This window comes from Oryctolagus cuniculus, chromosome 4 (genome assembly GCF_964237555.1).
Source record: "Oryctolagus cuniculus chromosome 4, mOryCun1.1, whole genome shotgun sequence".
In the NCBI taxonomy this organism is placed as follows: domain Eukaryota; kingdom Metazoa; phylum Chordata; class Mammalia; order Lagomorpha; family Leporidae; genus Oryctolagus; species Oryctolagus cuniculus.
In genome coordinates this window covers 166,182,189-166,209,399 of record NC_091435.1, presented here as the reverse complement: position 1 = coordinate 166,209,399, position 27,211 = coordinate 166,182,189, and the positions used below count along the sequence as shown (strand labels likewise).

General features: G+C 39.7%; 1 protein-coding gene and 1 pseudogene across 20 annotated transcripts in view; one reads left to right on the top strand and one right to left on the bottom strand.

Annotated features, from left to right (window-relative positions):
• LOC100356895 (calcium and integrin-binding protein 1-like) overlaps window positions 1-24,691 on the top strand; it is a 110,336-nt pseudogene extending 85,645 nt beyond the window's left edge.
• Window positions 1-27,211, bottom strand: part of RBMS3 (RNA binding motif single stranded interacting protein 3) — a 1,614,135-nt gene that overhangs the window by 405,758 nt on the left and 1,181,166 nt on the right. The gene's annotated exons all lie outside the window — the stretch shown is intronic.

Sequence of the window (27,211 nt, the reverse complement as noted above, 5' to 3'; positions counted from 1 at the left end):
TCTATATATTTTCCTAGGAATACAGACAAACATACACTGATTTTTAGGAAAAAAAAAATCCCTAGGGAATCCTAACACATGTGCTTCTTTGGGGATCCGGAAGATACTGTTATTAGAGTGCTGGGCTGCGCTCTCTGGTAGTGAAGGGATATCCTGTATGTTGGTAGTGGTGGTGACCACACAATTGTGTGCACTTGGTAAATACATTGATTTGTAAATTTTCAATGGATGTAGTTTGCTGTGCAAAAATAATACATTAATAAAGTTGAAATTAGAAAACAAAAATAGAGATAGATAACCTAGCAGTTTGGACATGAGTTCACACACCCACATCCCACATCTGAGATTCCCAGCTCCAGTTTCTAACTCCAGCTTCCTCCTAACGCAGGCCCTGGCCACAGTGGGAGTAGGGGTGGGGGTTTGGGATGCCTGGAAAGCAGTGAGGGCTCAAGTAATCTGGTTTCTGGCTCACACACGGGAGATCTAGACAGATTCCCAGCTCCTGGCCTCTGCCTCCTGGCTGTTGCAAGCCTTTGGGAATTAGCACATGGGGGCATCTCTTTATCTGTTTATCTGTCTCTAGTCTGCTTCCAGAATAAGAAAGAAAAGGAGAGAAATTGAGAGAGAAAAGAATGAGGAAGGAAGGGAAGAGAGAAGGAGGGAAGGAAGGGAGGAAGGAAAGAAGGAGGGAAGGAGGGAAGGAAGGAAGGAAGGAAGGAGTGAGGAGAGAGAGAGGGAGGGAGGGAGGGAGGGAGGGAGGTCAGAAGACAACAGAACTGGCTCAGTTCTTCCTTGCTTCCCTCCTGTTACCATCTCCCATTTTCTCCTTGCACTCTTTCTCTCATATGAACTCATGTGAACTGGTGGCTTCTATAACCTCTCAGTTTTCCTTTTTCTCAAGTTAAGTTGCTTCAGTTGCCTAAACCTCAAATTTAAAAGTCCACAAAGTAATTACTTCTATTTTTCATTTTGAAAATTATTTCCTCCTGTCACTTTATGGCCCTTAAAATTAAAACAAACAAAAAGTAAAGACATAAGAGAGACTTTTCACTTATATAAGTAATTGATAAAAGAAAATAAAAATTGAATTTAGTTCTTAACCTTTCCCATTTCCTGTTGAATATCTCCAAGTCACAGGAAATGGAATTCTGAATGACCAACTAACTCTATATTCATTGCTAAAGACAGCAATGAGCCATATGCAGCACATATAACCAATTTACCACAATGCCTTGGTATTTGAATAAAAATTGTCATTACCTTGATGTGTGATCCAATTTTAACACTCAACAATCACTCTGGGACTCAGTTTTCTCACTGGTAAATGATGGCTCTGGAATGAATTATCTATAATGTATTTTACTACAATAATAAAAAAATATTCATGACCTCCAAGCATAGCTTCCCTGTCTAGCAATTAAATAAGGTCATATGAGCTGACTGACATTCTGTTCACCCAACATAATATTTGGTTTACGGACATTAATATATTACAGATATTCTAATAATACCAATCAAATATGCTAGCTCAAAAATGCTCCAGTTTTATACTTTCATAATGTTTGAACATTTTTAATCCAGATGCATGCACACAGTATGCACATTGTGCTAAGCACCAGAACTTCGTAGTTGAGCTAATATTGTCATTTCGGCTTATCCTAGAGTTAGGCAGGTTATAACTTTTATTTAAAATACATCTTGTCCTATTGATCTGCTTCCTGTGACATGTATAAAAAAGCTATTTACATAAAACATCATTTTTTTGGTTTGTTACTCCTTTTTTTTTTTTTTTTTTTTTTTGACAGGCAGAGTGGACAGTGAGAGAGACAGAGAGAAAGGTCTTCCTTTTGCCGTTGGTTCACCCTCCAATGGCCGCCGCGGCTGGTGCACCGCGCTGATCCGATGGCAGGAGTGCACTGTGCTGATCCAATGGCAGGAGCCAGGTGCTTCTCCTGGTATCCCATGGGGTGCAAGGCCCAAGCACTTGGGCCATCCTCCACTGCACTCCCGGGCCACAGCAGAGAGCTGGCCTGGAAGAGGGGCAACTGGGACAGAATCCGGTGCCCCAACCGGGAGTAGAACCCGGTGTGCCAGCGCCGCAAGGCAGAGGATTATCCTAGTGAGCCTCGGCGCCGGCTGACTCCTTTTTTTTGAGCACTTACTGTGGTCATATAAATAATCTCGTTAAATATTGCGAAATAATCTATGACATGGATTTTGTGGTTGTTCACATTTCACGATTAGGATGGTGAAGTTTAGATGGGCTCTGAAGACTCAAGTCTGCAGGCATCGGGGCTGAATCCACGTCTCTGATTCCAGGATTTGATCAGCTCCCATTACATGTAAGATCCTCAATTGCTTTTGATTTCTCCACCAGAAAGGGGAAGCCCCGTATGGAATCAATTATCAAAACATAAGAGAAAACCTGGGCTGGGGAAGAAACAGAAGGTGACAAAGCTGACTCAGTTCAACATCTGTAATTAACATGCATGCCACTGGAGAAAATAATTAAACCTCCCTGAGCATTTTAAATTGGGATTATTCCACAATGAAATCTCTAAAGTGTACCTGATCAGACAAAATGAGAAATGTTCCATTTGGTCTAACATTTTGGCTGGGAAACAGTTTTATCCATTTATTGTGATAGTCTGTCACATCCTGTAGACTATTTATGTAAATGAAAGCCATATTTATTGTTCAGAAAATAGCACTTCTTTGGAATTCATCTGCATCAAAGTCTCATTCATAATTGTTTTCCCAAAGCACTGTATTACTTGACTAATAAAATCTTTAAAGTTAGTTTTCTTAGATTTCTTATTTTTGTTTATATTTATCTCTTTTTTGATTTATTTGAGAGGCAGAGTTACAGATGGAAAGAGGAAGAGAGAGAAAGAAAGAGAGAGGGAGAGAGAGAGAGAGAGGGAAAGTCTTCTATCTGCTGGTTCAGTCCCCAAATGGCTGCAATGGCTGGAGCTGCACTGATCCAAAGCCAGGAGCCATTTACATTTTATTTAAATACCCATGCATTGTAAAATGACTGAACGAAGGTAATTAACACAATTACCTCAAATATTTATATTTTGTGTTTGTGTGATGAAACACTGAATATCTACCCCTTTAGAGCTTTTCAATGTCTGTTGCATTAATTGCAGTCATCATGTTGGATCATGATTTCCCTGTTACTCCTTTTGTCACTGAAACTCTGTCCCCAGTGACCAAGGTTTCCTTAATCCTCCCCACCCCAGCCCCCAGGAACCATCATCCTACCGTATACCTCTATGAGTTTGACTTCTTAAAGATTCTACTTGTGGAGTGAGATCACGCAGTATTTGACAATGTGCCTGTTTTCCAGGTCCATCCAATGTTGTTGCAAATAAAAGAATGTCCTTTTTTAAGGCCAAGAAATATTCTATGTGGCTATGTACTAGATTTTCAACATCATTCATTTGTGGATGGACACTTAAATTGATTCTGATTCTTGGCTATTGTGAATAATGCTATAACAAAGATGGGAAATCTCTTCAATTTACTGTCCTACATTTCCTTTGTCTATATATTCTGTAGTGGGATGACTGAATCAGAGGCCAGATCTATTTTTATTTTATCTAAAATTTTTTATCTATTCAATTTATTTTAGAGGCAAAGAGAGAGAGAGAGCAATATCTCCCATTCAATGTATCATACCTCAAATGCCTGCAACAGACAGAGTAGGGCCAGCTGAAGCCAGGAGTCAGGAATTCGATCCAGATCTCCCACACTGTGGGGGCAAGGTCCCAAGCACTGGAGTCGTCACCTGCTACCACCCAGGGTGCACATCAGCAGGAAGGCGGGACTAGGAGTGACGTCAGGACTGACACTAAGGACTCTGATGTTGGAAGCCTGTGTTCCGAGCAGTGTCTTTGAGAAACCTCCATCCTTTTTGCCATAGTGGCTATACAAACTTGCCTGTCTCCAGTAGCTTCCCTCCACATCCTCACCAGCACTTATCTTTGGCCGTTTTGATCACAGCCATTGTAACAAGCGAGAGAAGACAGCTCGTTGTGATTTCATTTCTTGGATGATTAGTGATGTTGAGCATTATTTCATAAAATTGTTGGTCATTTGTATGTCTTCTTATGAGAATTATATGTCCATGTCCTTTAACCATTTTTATTTCTTTCTGATACTTTACTTTTCATGTTAATGTAATATTAATACAAAGAGAACAGATACAATGCAGTTCATAGATACAGTTCTAAGAATGTAATGGTATTCACTTCCTGCCTCCTCTTCTCCCCCCCTCCCCATTTTCCTTCTCTCCTTTGTTCGTTCCTTCCTCTCTCTCTCTCTCTTCGTCTTCCTTTTTGAAATGACACATTTTCAGTTAACATTACAGTCAAGGGTTAAGGTTCCACTAAACAAAGAAATCAACAAGAGTAAAAAAGACAGTAGTTCAGCAGTGATGTAGGCAAGGGCTATAAAAAATAATCAAATGGAAAGGTGTCCATTTCACCCATATACAGCAAATTTTAAATATTCACAGACCATTAAAATCACAGTAGTATAACATTCTCAACTACTGGTTTGACTAAGATGTAAAACAAAGTTTGACAAAATTATATTTGCAGCAATACTGATACACCTAGGCATTTCTTTATTTTGTTATTGTTGTTTGATTTTTTTTTTCTTTTTAAATTTTAACTCCTACATATAAGGGAAAATATACATGACACTTGGGTTTCTGTGTCTGGCTTATTTCACTCCAAATGATGGCCTCTGGTTGTACCCATTTTGATACAAATAGTTGAATTTCCTTATTTTGGATAGCTGAATAATATCCCATTGTGTGTGTGTGTGTGTATGTGTGTGTGTGTGACATTTTCTTTATCCGTTCATCCATTGATGGACATCTTAGTTAATTCTATATTTTGGTTATTGTGAACAGTGCTGCTATAAACATGGTGCCTTCAGCCATTTTTAAAATTGGGTTATTTGCTTTCTTGCTATGAAGTTGTTGAGATGCTTATATATATATATATATATATATATATCAGATCAACTAATTTGCTTTTAATTATATCCTTCATATTTAAATCATCTCTCTTTCTCGGAAATATCATATAAACACAACCACAAGGCACTTCCCAACAGACAGAAAAATGCATCAGTTTTGTTTTGGCTGAGCCAGGGGAACCAGAAGAAAAATTCATTACTTCTAATCATGAATGGTGATAGGGAAGCTATGTGGCCCAGTGCAAAATGAACATGAGGAGTCTCTGTTAGAAAATTGTTAGAGGGACCAGCATTGTGAAACAGCAGGTTAAGCACTTGCCCGTGATGTCAGCATCCCATGAACGCCATATGAGTACCAGCTGCTTCACTAGTCTAGCTTCCTATTAACATGTCTGGGAAAGCAGCAGAAGATGATCCAAGTACTTGGACCCCTGCACCCACTTGAGAGACCCAGATGCAGTTATAGGCTCCCAGCTTCAGTCTGGCCCACTCAAGCCTACTATAACCATTTGGGGTGTGAACCAGCAGATGGAAGATCTCTCTATCTCCCTCTGTCACTTTGCTATTGAATAAATCCAATGGAAAATTATTAAGAATTACAAACTGGAAACAATGGCCCTTTGTTCATACATGGAACCTACTGAGGACAGGGCCATGCCACATACCCACAAAGCTAATCCTGAGGCTGACAAGCTGGGGCAAGGACAGGAGAACATGAAACTGGCTCGAACCAGATGCCTTATCATACTTTTTTTTTTTTTTTTTTTTTTGACAGGCAGAGTGGACAGTGAGAGAGAGAAACAGAGAAAAAGGTCTTCCTTTGCCGTTGGTTCACCCTCCAATGGCTGCTGCAGCCAGCGCGATGTGGCCAGCGCACCGCGCTGATCCGATGGCAGGAGCCAGGTACTTATCCTGGTCTCCCATGGGGTGCAGGGCCCAAGCACTTGGGCCATCCTCCACTGCACTCCCTGGCCACAGCAGAGAGCTGGCCTGGAAGAGGGGCAACCAGGACAGAATCCGGCGCCCCGACCGGGACTAGAACCCGTGTGCCGGCGCCGCAAGGTGGAGGATTAGCCTAGTGAGCCGCGGCGCCGGCCCTATCATACGTTCTTAAAAACTAACTATAGTAAACATGTTCTAACACTAATTTGATCATTTAAATACATAATTTTAAAATAACACATTCTGGTGTAAAAGTTGCCGTTTCCAATATTTCTATCTGATATCAATGCGGTTGGTTTATGCTATGTGACTACTGGTCAAAAAAGTAAAAGTAATCACATGCCTCTAACAAAACCAAATTTGTGAACCCGACTGCAGCTTCTTTTATGTTGGTGTCTCACTCATAAAACCTTTTATTTGACAGTTTAGCACCTAAGTAAATTTATCAATATATCTCCTTTACATGGCAGCTTCCTCCTTTGCTAGTATTAGAAATGCATAGCAAAAATTTTGTAGGATGTTTGTCACTACCTACGTGTACATGACATGCACACATCCTTGGGCCTCCTTCTATGCATCTTACAGGCACAGTTTTATAGAAGCACAATCATCTACAGAGATGCCGCCATAACATTTTTTTATAGCACAAGATTCAGAAAAAAATCTAAATATCCATCAATAGGGGACTCAACAACTAAATTATAATATATCTTTGAAATGGAATTCTATGCAGGGTTTATGGAAAGCTCTTATATAAGAGAACATGACAATGTGCCCAAGATAAATGTCAAAAGTCAAGTTACAGACCAGATCCGCACGCATACATTTCTACAAATGTGAAAAAACATATATGCAATTATTATTTACATATATGTGACCATCCCTTTTATTTAAATTTGGACACTATGCTGTTATTCCTAATAACAGCAAAAATAATCAATGGGTAACATGACTGAACACTTCTTCAATAAGATCAATGCTCCTCCAAGCTTAATCCTCACAGCAACTCTATGACAAAGATACAATCATCCTTATATGACAAAGGAGGGAACAAGGACATGGAGGAGCAGCGGGGTTAATAATGTGCGTCAGGCCACACAGCTGGCAGGTGGGGCCCAGGAATTAGGCTCCAAACTGTGATCCATAAGCACTGTGCTGCACTAGCACTCATGTGTGCACAGCAGGGAGGGTGCATGCACTTGTGTTTGGCCACGCACAGAGAACATCTGGATGCACACTGCCCACCAGACTTGCTTATTGCTATCATCTCTCGGGACAGATGAGGGAGGGGGGCTTACTTTGTGTCATACTCTCGAGAACTTTCAATTTTTGCACATTGAAAATACGCTTCCTAAAAACTGCTTTAACATACAAAACGTGCAACACTTCTAGTCTTCCATTCTAAAACCTCAACTGCAAGACTTTTTAAAGTTATCTGTGATTCTGGGACTCCTGCTCTCTTGTTTTGTCTTTGGAAGGTTCACTTGAATTACAAACTAGTGACGATTCTATGATTCACACGACACTGTGTGCTTCTGGAATATAAGATTGATTTTTTATTGCTTTGTACAGTATGCAATTACATAAAATACACATCAAACTCATCCAAACAGCCAGTCATTTAGCTGTCTGCTTGGTGTACTTACGCATTCTGTCAGACGTTCTGAGCCAAATACAGCCGAATTTGATCAGGCTGCTGTTTATAATTTAAGACAGGGACCTCTAAGTGACTCTTTTTTGGTATGTTTCTGGAAAGGTCAGGCACCAACGTGTTTTACCAAATAAAACTCAGGGTTGAAGAATATGCCTTCTAAACTGATTTTTTACTACCTGGGCTCTAATAAGTTTTACGGGGGTTCTTTGTTAAATTGCCCTGACAATTTCCATTCCCAGTTGCTTCAATCATATTAACAGAAGGTGAAGTTCACAAATAATAAAATACGTCCTTGCAGTGCATTTGGGTTTTTGGAAATAGATCACACACCTGACAAACACATACACATTACGTCTGGCATTCCAATTCATGTTGGACTTGGCATATCTCATTTGGGGCAGGACAAGAAGCACCCCTGGCTGCCGCCACCGATGGAAGTATCTCATTACTCAGGAAATAAAACATGTCTGCACCAAAGACTTGACAAATGCTGTTAAACACATAAAAAGGGGAATGGGTTTTTTTCCCCCCAAGAAAAGACAGAGAAGTCAGTGATGTGGGGTAGAAAATATGTGTATAGATACATTTAGTTCTTATACGGTATTAAAAATGAACATGTAGAATTCCCCCAGAATGCATGAATCTTCTACAGAATCATTTCATCTTCCATAATGTGCCATGATCTAGTCATAGCTGGTCTCAGCAGGAGGAGGTAGGGAAGGGGGTGTTTTCTAGGCAATTCAAGTTGGGCCATATTGCTGCAGAAGGCTCACTAACAGATCCACAACCTGCTATCTATTTTACTGAATCAGAGTATGGATTATGTGCTCCTCTGTGCCAGACAAGGGGCTAACACCATGGGACAGAACAGAAGGAAACAGACAATGTCAAAATGGTTTAGTCCTTTGACAGGATAACTACAGGTGACTAGGAAGGCTCAAGAAAGCAAGTAAGGGCCACATAGCTGAGGCTGGCTGGAGACACTGTCCCTCAAAGTGGTCCTGAACCAGTGTCATCTGTGCAGTTATCGGAGCAATAACTCTGAGTTACTTCATGAAGGGTCAGGGCAAGAGAGCTGATGAGAACAAGTCGCATGCATCCGTCTGGATTTGAGAAAGAACATGACAAATTGTAATGACTGCTGTCTAAAATTTATGTTGTACAGGCATTTAGCCTTCTATTAGTTTACTACTGTTTTCTAGCTGATATTCATGCATTAATCTGTCATACTCATTCTAGACTGTCCATATATTAGTGACAAGCTCCCATTTATCTTGCATCCCCTTTCATCAGTTAATACTCCAAATCCACCTTGGTGTTTGTCCTCTGATTAAAAAAAGAATAAGCCATCGAAAGCATATAGAATACAATTTTAGAAAGAATTCCTTTTAGAATAGGCCTTGCTTCAAAGTAACACTGGTTTTTAAAATCATTTCTAGTCATGAGAACAAAGTCAAATTTTTATGCTTTCAAAGATATAAATAGGATTGAGTTAAATTAAAAGTTCCATGTATGCCTCAAAGGCAATGGTAATTAGCAGTTCTTATTTTTGTGGAAAATGATATTAAAAGATAAGTTTATTTTGGTGTCAAATGTTTTATCAACATAATATTTTGGTATTATTTTCATTATTTGTATTTTTTACAAGATTTATTTATTTATTTGAAAGGCAGTTACAGAGATGCAGAGGCAGAAACAGTGAGTGGTCTTCCATCTGCTGGTTCACTCACCAGATGGCTGCAATGGCTGGAGCTGGGCTGATCCAAAGCCAGGAGCCAGGAGCTTCTTCCTGGTCTCCCATGTGGGTACAGGAGCCCAAGGGCTTGGGCCATCTTCTATTCTTTCCCAGGCCATGGCAAACAGCTTGATCAGAAGCGGAGTAGCCTGGTCTCAAATCGACACCTATGTGGGATTCTGGCACTGCAGGCGGTGGCTTAACCTGCTATGCCACAGCACCGGCCCCTTCTTAATTATTTTTAGACTACATATTTTTGATTTACCTTATAGTCAAAGGCTTAATCGCTCTACTAAATGTCATTTTTTTCTCCAGTACTTCACTGTTGTCATGTAAATGTAATATTGACACAAAGAGAAGATTTCTAGATACAATTCTAAGAATATAATGATATCCCCTCCCTTCTTCCCTCCCTCTCTTGCTTTCTTTTTCTTTCTTTCTTTCCTTCCATCCTTTTTTGAGTTTTCCAGATAACCCATTTTTAAAACATTTGATATGCACATGGATTAAAAAAAATCATTTAGTCCCCCTTCTTGTGCTTAGATAATCTTACATTTGGAAGGAAGGAAGGTGTGCACATCCTGCCTTGTTGTACACAACAACATCAGTATCAGGACTGCCGTGTTTAATAGAAACTTTAAAAGTGTTCCTCAACACACCTCATGCACTCGGTCACCCTTTACCTCAATAAATATGAATTCAGTGTCTACTATGTGTCAGGACTTTCACTGGGCACAGAGACCACACAGGCCCCCTGTTCTCCAGGTTCTATAGGTGTGGAGATGTGCAGCAATGCCAGTTTCCCACTGACAGATACTGGTGTGGTTTGCATATGATGATATTAGTCCATAATACACTGAAATACTTGCAAGTCTGCTGGAAAACACTTTCTGATTGAATTATCCTCCCAAAAGGTCACCTGGGACCCCTGGTTATCTTGATTCACTTATACGACCCCTGGAAGTGCCTCACAATCCAGCTAAAACCTGGCTAGATACGGGACCATCCAAGACATTTTCTCCTGTTCTTTGGTTGTGAGTTACACACGCTGTTCAGTGGCAGTGTCACACAAGCCATTCAATAAATGGTTGTCACCCTTGTGTATGAGACGTCTTCAAAAAGATCATGGAAAATAAGTAGTATGAAAACACTACGCAGGATTTTCAAATTTTTTGTGCCAAAACAAACTTCTCTTTCAATCTGTTTTTCATGAACCAATTGAAGCACCCCCGTACAGGTCGTCTCAGCCTGGCTACATCAAGTGTGTTCCCAGCGCTGGACCACATCACAAAGAGGTTAGTACCTGTCTGACAAGAGATGGGAACCGGAATGCACAGTCAGCATGCGAAACTTCCACAGCCATGGGATAGACTGGTTTTGTTTGTGTTAAAACTAACCATATATTGGAAATGAATCTTGATGTGAATGGAAGGGGAGAGGGAGCGGGAAAAGGGGAGGGTTGCGGGTGGGAGGGAAGTTATGGGGAGGGAAAGCCATTGTAATCCATAAGCTGTACTTTGGAAATTTATATTCACTAAATAAAAGTCAAAAAAAAAACCTAACCATAAAAAAGGGAAGTTGTGTTTTTTTATGTCTTTGTTTTATTCCATTTTTCTGATAATTCCCTTTTATTGTATTTTACAAAAGCACCTCCCTCCACAACATACTGAAAATAAAAACAGCCAGCCCTGTGACGCCCAGAGTTGAAGCAGCAAGTACTCCGCCAAGACCAGCCCTGTGCAGTGAATGCTGGCCATGAAGAAAGCAGACGGTCCACGGGACCGAGCGGAGACGACGCCTGGCCAGCCTCGCTGTCTCTGAAGGCGAACACAAAGGCACACAGGGATGCACGGGAAGCAGGCTGCACACTGCATTTCCTCCCTCGCGCAGGCCTGGATAACGTGAGAGTCAGCAGCACTTTCCCAGCCGGCTTCGGTGAGGCCTCCAGCTGCCTCTTGCCGCCTTGGACGCCTTGTCCTCCCCATCCCAGCTGCCTCGTGTAGTTTATACGTAAAAACACAAGCACGAAACCAAGAGAAAGAGCGCATTCCCCCACTTGTCATCCAAACAACAGAACAGTCTAAGCCAGGGGCGCTCGCTGAGAAACTGGATTCGCTTGACTCTAAGCAGACGTGACCCAGAAACAATGCAACTAAGACTGGAAGAAGAAACGCACCATGCCCTATCCTTAAATATCGAACCCTTGGCTTAGATACTGGGAATTTTGAGTGATTTTTTTCAGACACTTCTCAATTATTAGATTGGAAAGATTTCAGTTTGATTTTAACTGAAGGGTATTTATCAAACGTATTAAAATATTTCTACAATTTACAAAAATGCCTCAGCCTGAGTGTTGGTTCTATGGGCACCTAGGAAGGCTGAGCTGAACAAAGTAAATGATGAAATATTTACAGATAAAATGACATAAAGTCTGGGATGTGTTCCAGCAGGGAGAGCAAGTGGAGAAAAGCCTTAGATGAAATGGGATTGACAGGGTAAATGTTGAAGCTCAGTGATGGGTGTGTTGAGGTTTCTTATATTCTTTTGTTAGATAATTTCCCCTGCTTTTGGATATGTTTTTAAAATTCTATAGTAAAGCAAAAAAAAAAAAAAAAACAGATAAAGTACATACAAATATGTCTTTTCTCACAAAGCTTTTTTTTTTTTTTTTTTGTTAAAACTAACAGCAAGGAATTAATGTTATGAATAAATAGTAGATGAAATTTAGGGGCCAGCGCTGTAGCGGCAGCTCTAGCCAGGAGTGCCGGCATCCCATATGGCCGCTGGTTCAAGACCCAGCTGCTCCACTTCTGATCCTGCTCTCTGCTATGGCCTGGGAAACCAATAGAAGATGGCCCAAGTGCTTGGGCCTCTGCACCCACGTGGGAGACCCAGAAGAAGCTCCTGGCTCCTGGCTTCGGATCAGCCCAGCTCCGGCCCTTGTGGTTAATTGGGGAGTGAACCATTGGATGGAAGACCTCTCTCTTTTTGCCTCTCCTCTCTGTGTAACTCTGACTTTCAAATAAATAAATAAATCTTAAAAAAAAAAAAAAAACAAGCATATCATTAGTAACGGATTAACAAAGCCACAGTCATAAACATTTAAAAAAAAGATGGAATCTATGAACATATTCAAAACTATTAATTAATTTTTATACATTCCAGATTAAATTTGCTCTGATTTGCAACTTTAGGCAAAAGACAATGCGAGGAATGCACAGAATAAGAAATGCATTTTCTGAAAGTGAATATCAATGTAAAATAATTACATTTCCTTTCTAGGTAAGGGGTTTGGAAAAAAGTTCTAAATCTAGAAAATCAGAAATGTGTAATCTTTTTGCTAACTGAAATGCTGCTATATTCTTAATGTTTCTGTCTCCCTTAAATTCATATTTTGAAATCTGAACCTTCAAAATACAATATTAAGGAGGCAGGGACTTTTGGGAGGGGATGTGTATATGAGGCCAGAACTTCATGAATGGGGTGAGTGCCCTCCAGAGACAAGCCCAGGGCAGACTGGTTGCCCCTTCTACTATGCAAGGACATAGCTGGAGGGCCTTGTCTGTGTACTAGAGCCTTGAACTCTGACCTCTGAGCCTGCAGAACTGTGAGAAATAAATCCATCTTGTTAACAGGCCTCCAAGTCTATGCTTCCTTTTTATCACAGGCCAAATGAAGTAAATTAAATTAATATGAAATAAAAATTACAATTAAATTTGTATTTTTCTACTCAAAAATATCTAAAGTTTATAGCAAATTAAGAATGAAAATTCACAAGCATCTTAGAAATGCACCCAATACAGCAGTTACAGAATCTTAAGCAGGATGATTTTTCAACATACCTCAGCACACTGACTTCATTAGCATATTTTTTTTAAAAAATCATCTATTTATTTGAAATGCAGAGAGACAGAAAGTGAGAGCAAGAGTGAGAGAAAGAGAGAGAGAAGGATCTTGCATCTGCTGATTCACTCCCCAGATGGCCACAATGGTCAGGGCTGGACCAGGCTAGGTCACAGCCAGAAACCTGAAACTCTGTCCAGGTCTCCCACAGGGTGTCAGGGAACCACATATTCGGGCCATTCCCTGCTGTTTTTCCCAGGTTCACTAGCAGGAAGCTGGATGGGAAGTGGAGCTGCTGGAACCGGAACCAGCTCTCCAACATGGAACGCTGAACAAGTGGCAGCTTGATTCACCACCACTCAACACCGACCTCTAGAATATTTAGATTGATCCAAATGAAGAAAATAGTTTTTCTTTTCTGTTTTTCAGATGGTTTTATGTTATTAGTTTATCTTATATTACTATTGCTTGCATTGCACACTGTAGAAGAGCGCTGTTCCATGTAAGAAGTCTTTTTCTCTAAATTAATATTATGGGAAGTTTTTTGTAAAGAAAAAATAGTACTTTGATAGATTGATTTTTTTTTTCTGTTTTCTCCTCATGTATTTTTCTTAAACATTGACATTGGCAACATTTGTCCGTGAGTGAGCTCCAGAAGATGAAAGAATGAATAAACAAATAGTAAAGGCATAATACAGAAAAACTCAGAAACAGATGTGAGTGTTTAATCTGGCTGCTGGTTTTTCTCAAGATCACTTATGCCTGGTTGTGATTTTATACTGCATACATAAAATATAGTCATATGTTCTCCTCATAAAATCAACTCTCCCTCTTAGAAGGAATTACACATGACAGCTTCTCATGGAAGCTTTATATTTTGAGAGTCTGAAGAAAGATTCCTATGATATGAGCAAATCGTCTCCAGCTCCAGCTCTGATCCCAAATCCTGCAAGTTACTGCAATCCTCTGGGATCTACCGGGTCTCATGCTGGTATTTAGGAGAAACCAAACACACTTGAGAACCACCGATTGCTTTGGGGTGGAAGTGACCTGCGAGGTCACTTCGGGATCCACACACATTTGCACAAACTTTTCTGCAAATCAGGCTCCAAACAATAGGGCTTTATCGATTACTTGATCATCCAAAGGAAGTGCTATCATATCACTGAGAGTGTGAGGAATAAAATCGAGGGGTGAGAAAAGACAATCATTTGTAATCTAATTTAACCTTTAACAACCCAGAGATTTCAGAGACGAACAGCCTGTAACCTCATTGTACTGGTACACAATTCAATACAACTCCTACTTACTAAGAAAGACCCTACCTTGTAAACTGAGTTTCACCAAAGCTAGGCTGAGAGATGAATTGTAATCCAAAAAGTAACTACAAAAATACATTACCATCAACGTGTCTTAATAAAACCAGAAGAGGGGCAAAATGCAAGACAATCATGGAACTTCTTTTTTAAATGGTTTCTCCTATTTATTTATTTATTTTTTTGACAGGCAGAGTGGACAGTGAGAGAGAGAGACAGAGAAAAAGGTCTTCCTTTGCCGTTGGTTCACCCTCCAATGGCCGCCGCGGCCGGCGCGCTGTGCTGATCCGATGGCAGGAGCCAGGTGCTTCTCCTGGTCTCCCATTGGGTGCAGGGCCCAAGCACCTGGGCCATCCTCCACTGCACTCCCTGGCCACAGCAGAGAGCTGGCCTGGAAGAGGGGCAGCCAGGACAGAATCCGGCGCCCCAACCGGGACTAGAACCCAGTGTGCCGGGGCCGCAAGGCGGAGGATTAGCCTAGTGAGCTGCGGCGCCGGCCCTCTACTGACTCTTAACCCGTGTTGTTTTCTGCATCCACCTTCAACTCCATTTCCTTTTCTACCAGGTTTTGCTGCAAGGCACATGAAGTGTTTAGGTAGTTTGTTAATCCACACTACAATCTGGGGTCATTAATCCTGAGCCACACAGAAAGTTTGGGAACTCACTTCATTCAAAATTATGAAAGACTAAAATGAATTCCCATAACATTACACAATGTTATTCTGGAGATTGACAGGTACAACAGAGTAAGATGGGGAGTTGCCCCTATTAAAGCACAGTGCATCCGTGTGCTGGAGCATTGATCTCTTCACTCTCGAGTCAATGTCAAGGACAACTAAACACATGTAGTCCTCTTCATTTTTTTCTTCAGCTTAAAATTTTATTGTATGCACTGGTGCTTGACTTAATCCATAACTTGCTTTCAGATTGCATTTAAAAAAGTAAATGTGAATAAACCATTTACAAAAATATAAGCAGAATAGAAATGTTAAAATGAAAACACTTGGAGAAGTAGAACTGTACTCTTTAAAGCATGATAAAAATCAGCTTTGAGAAAGTTGTAGTATATGCATCAAGGAAGGGAGTTCAAGATAAAGTTTATTTTTGCTTATTTTGAAGGGGCATGTCAACATAGCCAAGAAATCAAAAGATATCTCGAAGCACCTAAGGTTTAATTTATCATCATTTTCTATCCCTTTTAAAAAGGCCTTCTGGCAGATAAATGCCAGTCAAATTTGCACTCCTCTAGTGGTCTACTCCTGAGGGAAACTGAAGATCGCTCACTGCTAAGATCCACTGAGCACTGGATATTTTAAAATAAAGGCAGAGAGCAGTTCCTGGGAAAAGTCTAGCATCCACTGCAAATTTTCCAGAAACTTAATCATATATGATTCCACAACTCTAATTGAAGCAAATTTTAGTGATCAGAAATTTAATATCTGAGTTAATTGGCAGATACTTCAGTATAATAACTATTTTCACCACTTGCTTTCTACGTTTCGGCAGACATTTAATTGCTTAGCCTTTGGAAGAATTCGCTTGTTTTGAGTCATCCAATGCAAATCTGAGGGCTCACATTGTGCAGAACCCTACAGGAAGTACGAAGATGAATCAGGCAGAAACTCTGCCATCACATTGAGCACGATCGTAAGACTAAATCTGAACCCTGGAAATGCCAGAGAGATTTATGATTGGCCTGTGACACAAACTCAAAAGTAAAGGTGTATAATAAATTATTATTAAGTATGACATGTCATTAAATGTATTCTTGTTTCCAATAAATAATCATAAAATCAAAGTTTTTTTTTCACTTATTAACCATTATCTGGTCGTGAACAGTGTAACTCATTGTTGGTTCTCCATACACTAAGCTTTCAATGCATACAAGAGGGTAGTTAATAAAGCTCATGGAAAATGAAATTAACAGATAGGTTTATTTTAGTGCAAAAATATGCAATTCATGCATTTTTCAATAATAATCATTTTCCATGAACATTTTGAAGACCACACATACAATGGTGGTGAGAAGAGTATAGTCTGTGTACTTTAGGTATTTTTTTTTTTGACAGGCAGAGTGGACAGTGAGAGAGAGAGACAGAGAGAAAGGTCTTCCTTTTGCCGTTGGTTCACCCTCCAATGGCCGCCGCGGCCAGCGCGCTGTGCTGATCCGATGGCAGGAGCCAGGTGCTTCTCCTGGTCTCCCATGGGGTGCAGGGCCCAAGCACTTGGGCCATCCTCCACTGCCTTCCCGGGCCACAGCAGAGAGCTGGCCTGGAAGAGGGGCAACCAGGACAGAATCCGGCACCCCGACCGGGACTAGAACCTGGTGTGCCGGCGCCGCAAGGCAGAGGATTAGCCTATTGAGCCACGGCGCCGGCCTACTTTAGGTATTTTATAATTTAACCGAGATATCAACAGTAATTCAATAGTTCTCCATACAAAGTTTAAATTACAAATTGTGATCACAGATTACACGAAGATCAGCAAAATTTTCTGAGGCCATATGCAAAAGAAGGGCTGTCAATAACATTTCCTGAGGTCCTGATTCCTGAACACAGGTCTGAAGGGTATGTGGACAGTAACTGTGACAGGAGAGCAGAAGAGAGAGGTGGGAGGTTAAATGAGACAAAACGTGGGAGCACAACGCCATGCTGAATGTCTATACTCATTAATGAACACAGTCAATGAGTTCCTAAAGAACTAACGTCATCATTGACAAACGTATCCAGTAGGAACAGGACACCAAGCAAAGTGACATTGGATTTCATATCTTAATCACAACTAAAAGGACTTTATAATTCCTTGTAGAGAATTCTAAATGAAAAAAAGATACAATGTTATAAGAAAACTAAGATAATGACAGTCTTAACACAACACGTCCTTTTGGAGTCCAGAACGCTGGTGCCTTTAACATGTTGACTTTCTGCATATACAATTTTCCATGGTGTTTTGTATTGTGGCTCCATTCTTTAACCAGGGAACACCAAGGATTAGCACATGCTCTGGATAAGAAAGCCCCTCTATTCCACCATGCTAACAGTCCCTCTGAGAACTCCAGCCAGTTAAACAAATCATTTGGCTGGGATTGGAACGTGTACCATATACACGAGTTCCTAATTTCCTGGACATTATCAGTCATTAGCTGGTTTCCTGCGGCCCAGCAAACTGTGAGGTGAGAGCTGCGATTGCTCAAATCGAACATTGCTGACAGTCCATGGGCTATTTCCTCTTTCTAAGATATAACAACATTCTCAATCTGTAATTCCTTTGTCATACACATGTGGGAAAGTCCAGAAAGTTCAAGCGAAGGGAAATGCATAAAAAAGAAAAAGCCAACAGTGTACTCGTGGACAGGGCAATGCACCTGGTGAAACTCTTCATTAAATTCCGGGGAGCCCAGTTGTCCACAGCAGGACTACAAAGCAGCCTGAGTCACCAGGAAACTCCCGTACAGCACGGAGGGATTTGCTCAGAGCACAGACTCTGTCCAAGTGCATGGCGGCTATTTTTCTTCCTTCCTCATCTGGGTGAGTTGCTCTGTAGCTAGCCCAAATTCCAAGCAGTTAATACACTTGGTTTCTCTTGACTCAAGATTCTACTGCCTGTGTTCACCGAAAAGGATATTGTCACCATCCCTTTCCCAGCTTCATATTTTTAAAAAAAATGTTTACTTATTAGAAAGGCAGAGTGACAAAGAGAGAGGGACACACACATACACACAGAAATTCTATCCATTGAATCACTCCCCAAATGGCCACAAAACTAGGTCTGGGCCAGGCCAAAGCTGGGAGCCAGGAACTACATCCAAATATCCCAACAAGGATGGGTGGCAGGAGCCCAACTGTGTGGGCTGTCATTCACTGCTTTCCTAGAGGTATTATCAGGGAGCTGGACTGGACTCAGAGCAGCTAGGACTGGAACCAGCATTCTGACAATGGGATACTGACATCGCAGGTGGTGGCTTAACCTGCTGTTTCACAGCACTGGCTGCCCCTGCTTCATCCTGGTGCCATAAGACGTATATGAAAATGTGTACCATCAGACAAAACAGACTGAGTCTGAGTCAAAAAACTGTGTGACCAGAGCATTATTATTGCTTCCTTCCACTATTCTGTTTACTGATTTATTTAATGTGTAGGACAAGGCTACACCTTTATTTATCATTAGAAATTACTTGCACAGTGAAACATTTCAACAGTAAGACAGGAGGAGAGTCTGATGTTTAATACTGTGAGCATTACTGATGATATTTTATTAGTACAATCATTTTTTTAACTTTTAGTATGCATACACAGTTCACTCTTGGACCATGGCATTTCATTTCATCACTGTGAATAATTCTGTATATTCCCTTCTTAATTAAAAAAATCATTCTGTATATATGGAAACTGACAAGTTTCAAAACTTTATGATTAATGTAATTTATTCACCCTTAGAAACTAACAGCTTACCAGTTATACTGCAGTAGGGGGACCCCAATTTCATAATTTCAAAGATGTCATATATATACTTACCATGTGGAATCAGCACATATGATTATTTGCCTTTCAAAGTTACATTTTGTAGTGATTCTTTGCAAATATCAGAATTATATTTCCTAACTGGCATAAATCTTTAAAAATATGGTATTGTGTGCAAATATTCCTTATAAATTACACATGTATATGTTTCATAACACATAATATGTAATGTTTTACATTATCTTGTTTTAGAAGGGTGAGCTCAATTTTCACCATCAGTCCATAATTAAAGATTTGATTTAGCATGTGACCAGGATGGTTCTCTTCACTGTTCGTGCTCTGACAATCCACTGAGCCAGTACAACGTTGGCTCCCATTCTTGAATTTTTTAAAGCTTGGTTTCTAGAAGGGAATTAATAATTGAAATTCAAGAAGGAAATTTTCATTAAGTTAAGCCAACTTACATTTCTACAACAATAAGAAACTTTACCAAAATATTGCATTTTATTTGTTGTAATCACGGCAAATGTGACAGCTAAAAAGTTTATCTCATTTTTGCTTAGATTTTTTATTGCTGAACTTCTCTAATTCAAAAATATAAAATAAAAATGCTCAAAATGAAATTTTTTGTTTCTTCACAAGTGGATAATACAGCATTAAGAATAAAATTATCTAAAATATTATATAAAGTTACCTTCAGGCTCTGTATGTAAGATGTGTGAGAATAATAAATGAATTTTACCTTTAGATTTAGGTTCCATTCCCAAGATATCTCATTATGCACATGCAAATATTCCAAAATCCAAAACAATCTGAAATCTGAGAATTACCAGTCTCAAGCATTTCAGATAAGTGATATTCAATGTGTACTAGTAATATCTCTATCATTTTTTATTTATTTAAAAAGAGGCAGAGTGTGGGGGGGGTGCTCTCATCTGGTGTTTCACTCCCCAAATGCCTGAAACGGCCAGTGTTAGGCCGGGCAGGAGCAATAAGGTGAGAACACAATCCAAGTCTCCCATGTGGGTGGCTCACAGCTGGATACTCATCACCACTACCTCCCAGAGTCTGCACTGGCAGGAAGCTGGAGTCAGGAGCCAGACCTGGAACCCAAACCAGGAACTGGCATCTCAACCACAAGGCTCAACACCAACGCCCTATAACAATGTATAATGCTATTGGCCATGTATATCTTCACCGGTGACTTGTCTGGCCATGAATATTGTAGTTTATTATATTTGGATTTTAGTTATACTCACTTTTACTGATTTAGGTAAGCATGTTATGCACTTATAAAACCTTGGGGCCGGAGCCATGGCGCAGTAAGTTAATCCTCCGCCTACAGCACCTGCATCCCATATGGGCGCTGGTTTGAGTCCCAGATGCTTCTCTTCCAATCCAGCTCTCTGCTATGGCCTGGAAAAGCAGTAGAAGATGGCCTAAGTCCTTGGGTCCCTGCACCCACGTGGGAGACTGAGAAGAATCTCCTGGTTCCTGGCTTCGGATCAGCACAGCTGCAGCCATTGCGGCCATTTGGGGAGTGAACCAATGGAAGGAAGACATTTCTCACTGTCTCTCTCTCTCTCACTGTCTATAATTTTACCTCTTAAATTTTAAAAAAAATCTTAAAAAAGCCTATCTTTGCACTTCAAATGGACAGTTTTTCTGTGGCTTCACTCAGAAGATTGAGTATATAGTTTTGTGGTCTTGCATTTCACAATCAGTAATCATTATTCTACTGTATTCTGAATTTAACACTACAGAGAACTAAAAAGAGCTGATTTATGTACCTTTTACATTTACCAGATCTTCCCTCTGCATGACTCTTTGTACGTGTTCATTGCAAACTTTAAGTCATTCTTTAGCAATGCCTCAGCATCTGTAGATGCCTGGAATGTGACCAGTACTGTCAGTCTCTATAAAAGGATGTTTCATTTCTGGAAAGATGTCTTCCACTTATTTCCTTGGTTATTTCTTCTTCAGTCTGATACATGACAAACTGGACTGGATCTCTACTATGCCCACCATGCCTATCATATTCCTTCTCCTCCTTCCTGTGCTTTGAGCTTGATTTTCCCGATTAATGAGAGACCTTTCTAGATCAATTCTTCAAGACACTCATTTGAGTTTCTGTGATGTCCATTCTACCGCTAACTACAACCAATATGGAATTCAGTCCTGTTAATGTATTCTTTCCTTTTTAGTACTCCTTCATTTTGCTTAGTTCTCTACTTATCTTCATGTTTCTATACTTTGCCCTACTGAATTTAAATACAATTCCCTCCTTGCACACTTTTTCCATTTTAAAGAACATTGTACATCCTCTGAGTTTATCATAAATGCTGCTAATCATTAGTATCACCAGAGAAACATTTTTAAAAGACACATTCCCAGTTTATGCTTTTGAAGACTCTTAACTTGTTAGTTCCTAGGGTGGGAGGGGTTGGAGAAGAGTTGAGGAGAAATTGTAGAAAAATCCAAAAGATGAAGGAAGAGTAAACCAAAGCTTCTGCTCCGATAAGTTGATGTTCAGCAGGAATGTCTTCAATGTAAGATGCTGATATCTGACAATATGATATTGTTTTGCGTTTGTGTGTAATTTTCATCTAGAAAATAAGCTAGGGGGAAAGCATAGCAAAAGCTGGACTGTGCTGCATAAAAGAATTACTAGTACAGTAATGGGAAGCTAAGAATCTCAATTCTGCTTCAAGGTGTTAGCAGTGATTAAATAGCCCTTGAATATTTCTAGGAGTCCATTGTCTTTTCATCTCAGTTTTTCAAAGTTAACTGTTCATTTTTTCCTGTCTCTTTGCATATTTCACAAGAAAACAGAAAATGCCTTCTTCAAGGATATATATGAAACCAGAGGCTGTATAAATATGCTTAATAACTTTCACCATTAGTACATAAATATTTTATTTGGGAGTTCACAATAGAGACTTGTGTGTGTTGTATTCAACACAAAGCTTACCCAATAAAGCAAACGCTTACTTTGATTTTGTTTCCTTACAAAGTGGTAGAATTTCTTACAGAAATGCCTACCTGAGGCTTCCTTAGAAGCCAGATTCCCAGGGATATACAAGTGAAGTGTTGGTGCACAAGCAACACATCACTCTTCTAGGGGAATATGAATTATATTTTTGAGCAATAATCATCTCAGTAGTATCTATCACTTTACCAGCACGTCACCTTTGAATTAGGAAAGTGGAAAATTCATTTTGTGCTGGGTGTATCCAGCAGCTCTCTTCATTCACCTTAAATATGAACACTAGGGCAGTCAGTTTATGATTGCTGTAGAAACATTATTCCCTAAGCTGAACGTCACCCTTTCAGTGTGAGAAAATGAGCCCTTCGTGTTGCCTCACTTACAGCTTTATTAAGAAACACAGCGTTGCCGAAGTCACATTCACAGAAATGTCCAAAAAAATTAACTCCAGAGAGAGGAAGTCTGTGTTTGTTTTGAATTTTAGCATTTATCTGAAGTTGAGTATTTGCTTTAAGTTTAGAATACATCTTCAAGCTGGAACAGGAGTCCACATGTTTGCAGAGGTTGCAAATCCTAATGATTTGGCCAGCGGATCCTGAGTTCCTGGTCGGTTGACTGACTGAAGTTACTGTTAAAAAGTGTGTCACATGGGGCCAGCGCTGTGGCATAAAGCATGGGGCCACTGCCTGCAGTGCCAGTACCCTATATGGACGCCTGTTGGAGTCCTGGCCGCTCCACTTCTGATCCAGCTCTCTGCTGTGGCCTGGGAAAGCAGTGGAAGATGGCCCAAGTCCTTGGGCCCCTGCACCTGCATTGGAGACTTGGAAGAAGCTCCTGGCTCCTGGCTTTGGATTGGCACAGTTCTGGCTGTTGCAGCCAGCTGGGGAGTGAACCAGCAGATGGAAGACCTCTATATCTCTCTCTCTGCCTCTCCTTCTCCCTCTGTGTAACTCTGACTTTCAAATAAATAAGTAAATCTTTTAATAAAAGTATCACAGAAGTAACAGGAAAAGAGAATCAAAATTGAGTGTAGTGCCTTATTTATAGTACTCGAATTTCTGTTTTGTTTTCATCTTTTTCCTATTACAATGCACTTCTAAATAGCTCCCACAAGGGTCCAAGTAATGCAGATCATAATGAAATAATACAGTATGCACAAAAATGGAGATCATCGAGGTCTATCACTCAATTTTTTTCATCACTCAACATTAGGCTCCACAAGGCAGACATGCTGAGGAGCTGCCAAAGATTTTTATATTTATTGTATAACAGCCTGGAAAGAATCATGGTACAGGTGATAAGTAAGCACTTTTATTTTTATTTCTTCATTTTCACTTATTTGAAAGTTAGAAAGGTAGAAATGAGAGACAGACAGGGATCTTCCATCTACTCATAGGCTCCTTAAATGTCTACAACAGCCCGAGCTGGGCCATGATGAAGCCAGGAGCCTGGAATTCAATTGGGGTCTCCCATATTTGTGACAGGGGCTCAGATACTTGGGCCCTCATCTACTGTCTCACAGAGTGCATATAACCAGGAAGCTGGAACCAGAAGCAAAGCTGGAATCGCACTCACTCCTCAGATCGGTATGTAGGCATCCCGAGCAGCATCTTAACTATTATGCTAAATGCTCACTACAACGTCTTTTTTTTTCAAGCATGTATGAGACTACTTCAAAACATTCACAGAAAACAGAATTAAAAGATAAGTTTATTTTGCTACAAAATATTTAATCCATGCGTTAAGTATTTCATAGTATCTGTTTTTCAATAACTTTTTGAAGATGTCTCATTTTTTTTTTTTGTGGCTGTACATGTTTTGCAAGTGTAACCCAATTTCTTGAAAGCTTCTAAAACGTAAGAGTTAGTAACTTTCACTCCCAAATTTTTGTATTATGTCTTCTGAAGAAACAAAAATGAAAAAAAAAAATGTCCATCTAGTCTCAACCCCTACCTTTCTCAAGACAATAGTTGGAATGATTAAATTGAACACTGCATATAGCCTCAGGAATTATGTCCTCCTGGATAACTTGTTATAATAGTGAGCTAAAGTGCAAAAGTTAGCTTCGGATCACAACAATTTACGACAGTTTAAATCTACTGCAACACAACCAACACAGGTTATGCACTCATTTATTCAGTAAAGATTCCTCGGCTTCCTACCATGTAAACCAGACTCCAACACATTCCAGAACCTACTGTACTAACAATTTTGTCAGCTGTGCTGTTTCACTTTAGAAATCCAATAGCCAAACACCACTAAAAACATTAAGGAACAGTATTAACAGCCTTATGCTTTTTTTTGAGAAGAAGAAAGTTTTGAAACCAGACAGGTTTGGGTTCAAATACAGACTTCACAATAAACAACCGCAGTGAATTTGAACAACCCCTGCTACTTCATCCACAAAACTGAGGTTTACCTTATAGGATCCTGGCAAGAATTAAATAATAACAATACATCTACTTAAGCTATTCATTAGCATATAGTAGATGCTCAGAAATGTAATTTCCTTTGTGCCCTGCCTCTATCCTCTGTTTGCCCCTTAGCCTTCTATAGCATACCTATGGTGTAGGCACTTAAAGAAAGCCAGAGTGACCTGCAGTAACACCAAAACAGTCGGTGGACTCCCCAGTTTGGGCAGGTAATATCAATATAATGTACATAACATGCAATTCTAAAATTTCAGCTCATCCAACCTTTTTTTTTTTGCAGGTACAGGATAAGACCAAAATGCAGAAAGCAATTGCAATTATACTTGATTAGGAGTTGGACCCAAGGATCTTTCCATCTCCTCTCTGTATTTTCAAATGGCTTATTGTATAATCTTGCTGGTCATTTTAGGAGAATAACTCAGCTTACTGGTGAACATGAGAACATTAACTTAGCAACTGTGCCTCCTTGCTCCCTCCCTTGTCCATGGGATCTATTTGTCAACAGCAAGCATATTCACTATTTCCTTATAATTCATAAACATACAAGACCTGACCTTTTGGTGGGGAGGCCCACGGTTCTCCAGCACTCCCTGTGACAGGACAGGTGAATCAAATTTTGGCATTTGGGATGAACAGACTCACTTTCTCCACAAACTTAAGCCACCTTTTCCTAATTCAATGTAACCAGTCATTCAATCAGCAGTTTTCTTATTTTGATGGATTTCTTGGTCTTTTTCAATGAGATCACAATCTACATGGTGGCAAGCAATGCCTTTAATTAGGTCCCCTCAATATCTAGCAATGGTGATGAAAGAATCTTTTCTTTTCAGGCTTGAGAACACATCATTGCAGCCACGAATGCTCATTATTAGGTTTCTCAACAGAGCATCAAGAAATGAGTTATTGATTGAGATCAGCCCGTGGACACGTTCCCTTCAAAGACGCTGGATGAAAGTATTTCTGTTTCTCACAATTTGAAGAGAAGTTATATTCCCTACACATCTTGCAGCAAAAAAGTTCCTGGTCGACTGGTAGAGAACCCAATTTAGGACACTACAGCAATTTTTTGTTGATTTTTATTTTTGTCCAGTCCTAGTATAGCAGGAAATTCTGCAAGCTTACATACCTTCCATTTCACTTCTGAACATACAGCAGAGTCCTCAAAAAAAACAAAAAAACAAACAAACAAACAAAAAAAACAGAATAGTACTCACAGGCAGATTATGTAAATCATTTGGAAGACACTAATAAAAATATTTAAGATCAACCCTGAATATTTCAATATTGGGTTTTGAATCCATGCATTCAGTATTAGGATCAGAAAAAAAATTGGAGCCAAATTGACAAAGCTGACAAAACACTCACAAATATTTCATAGATGTGTAAAAGACCAACCACTCAGTATTTCTCTTACTGAAAATGTCAGAAATTTCAACCACGAGGAAAACAATTTTAAATCCTTGTTTGTGAGAGTTTTCCTATTGGGGATGAATCCCCCAGGAGCCCAAGACACAAACATTCATTTCAGGAAATGAGATAGAACAAGGTTTTCATTACATGGCCTCAGTCAGCCAAGAGTAATGAACTATGTTAAGAGCAACATTGGACTGCTATTCTTTGGAACACAGTTATTTAAAGTGCATTTCACAGCAGTGGTGTAGGGCATCTTGTCATATCTGTATATGCACTGGTATAACAGAACAGCATGACTTGAAGATCTAATATGTCGGCAAAAAAATTCACTGACTCATTTCAACTTGAGTTCTTCTGAGAACAACCTGAGAAATATACCAATATGATGGTTTGGAAACAGAGACAACCTATAAATGTAAAGAGATGTAATGGTGGTGCATACAATGCTTCTACTATTATGAAGATGTAGGGTAGAGATGACAGGAAAACCCCAACATGTTAGCTCTTAAAAAGCCTGCTCTACTTTAAGGTACTATAGAAAATGTTCGTAGCTATCTCATAAAATAAATCTGTGTAGTAGATCCTCCTCTTTTTTTTTTTTTAAGGAATCTGTTCAAATGTCCCATCATCAGGGAGATTTTTCTGGCCAGTCCACATAAAATATTTCCCTGTGAAGCTTTTAACTTTAACCACATATACTATCCATTTTGTACTGCTAACCAGTTTTAATTGACTTGAAACGCTCACTACCTGATATACTGTATTTCTGTTTCATGTTTAATTTTTACCTTCCCCCAGTAAATGTTATCTTTGTGAACCTTTTTTAAGTTGTTGTTGTTGTTCAGTACTATCTTCCATATATAGAATAATCTTTGTGTACGGTAGGTGTTTGATGTAAATATGTTGCGAAACTAGGAAAAAGAGAGATTGCTTTTCACTTCTGTGTTATAGCCCTTGACCTTTTGAGGAAAAAAAAAAGGGAGGCAGGGCAATGGCAATATATTGGCTTTTCTGATTTGATGAACATGTTTAAATACTACTAATAAAAAGACCCGACATTAATCTTGGGACATTAAAATCCACAGACAGCATTTCCTAATCATTATATAATGTATTGATTGAGTTCTCCAGGTAGTCTTATGAAGTGATATAGTCATATTGCCTACTCAAGTTTTCCCTGAGTGATCTCTCCATTCCATGTGAAAATCTCTGTTTGTCTAGTTTACCTATAGCTCCATCCATTATAGTAATTTCTGAACATCAAGTAGCTTGTTTATTTTGCTATTCCTAGAAATGGTAAAATCAAAGGATATTCATTTTTCTTTGACTCCAGGATTTTGTCTAACTTACCCTGACCTATGCATTTAGAAGGGTAGTTTCAGTAGATGTGTAACGTCATAAGGTTATGGTTACCCTTTTTAAATAGAGTACAAAAAAA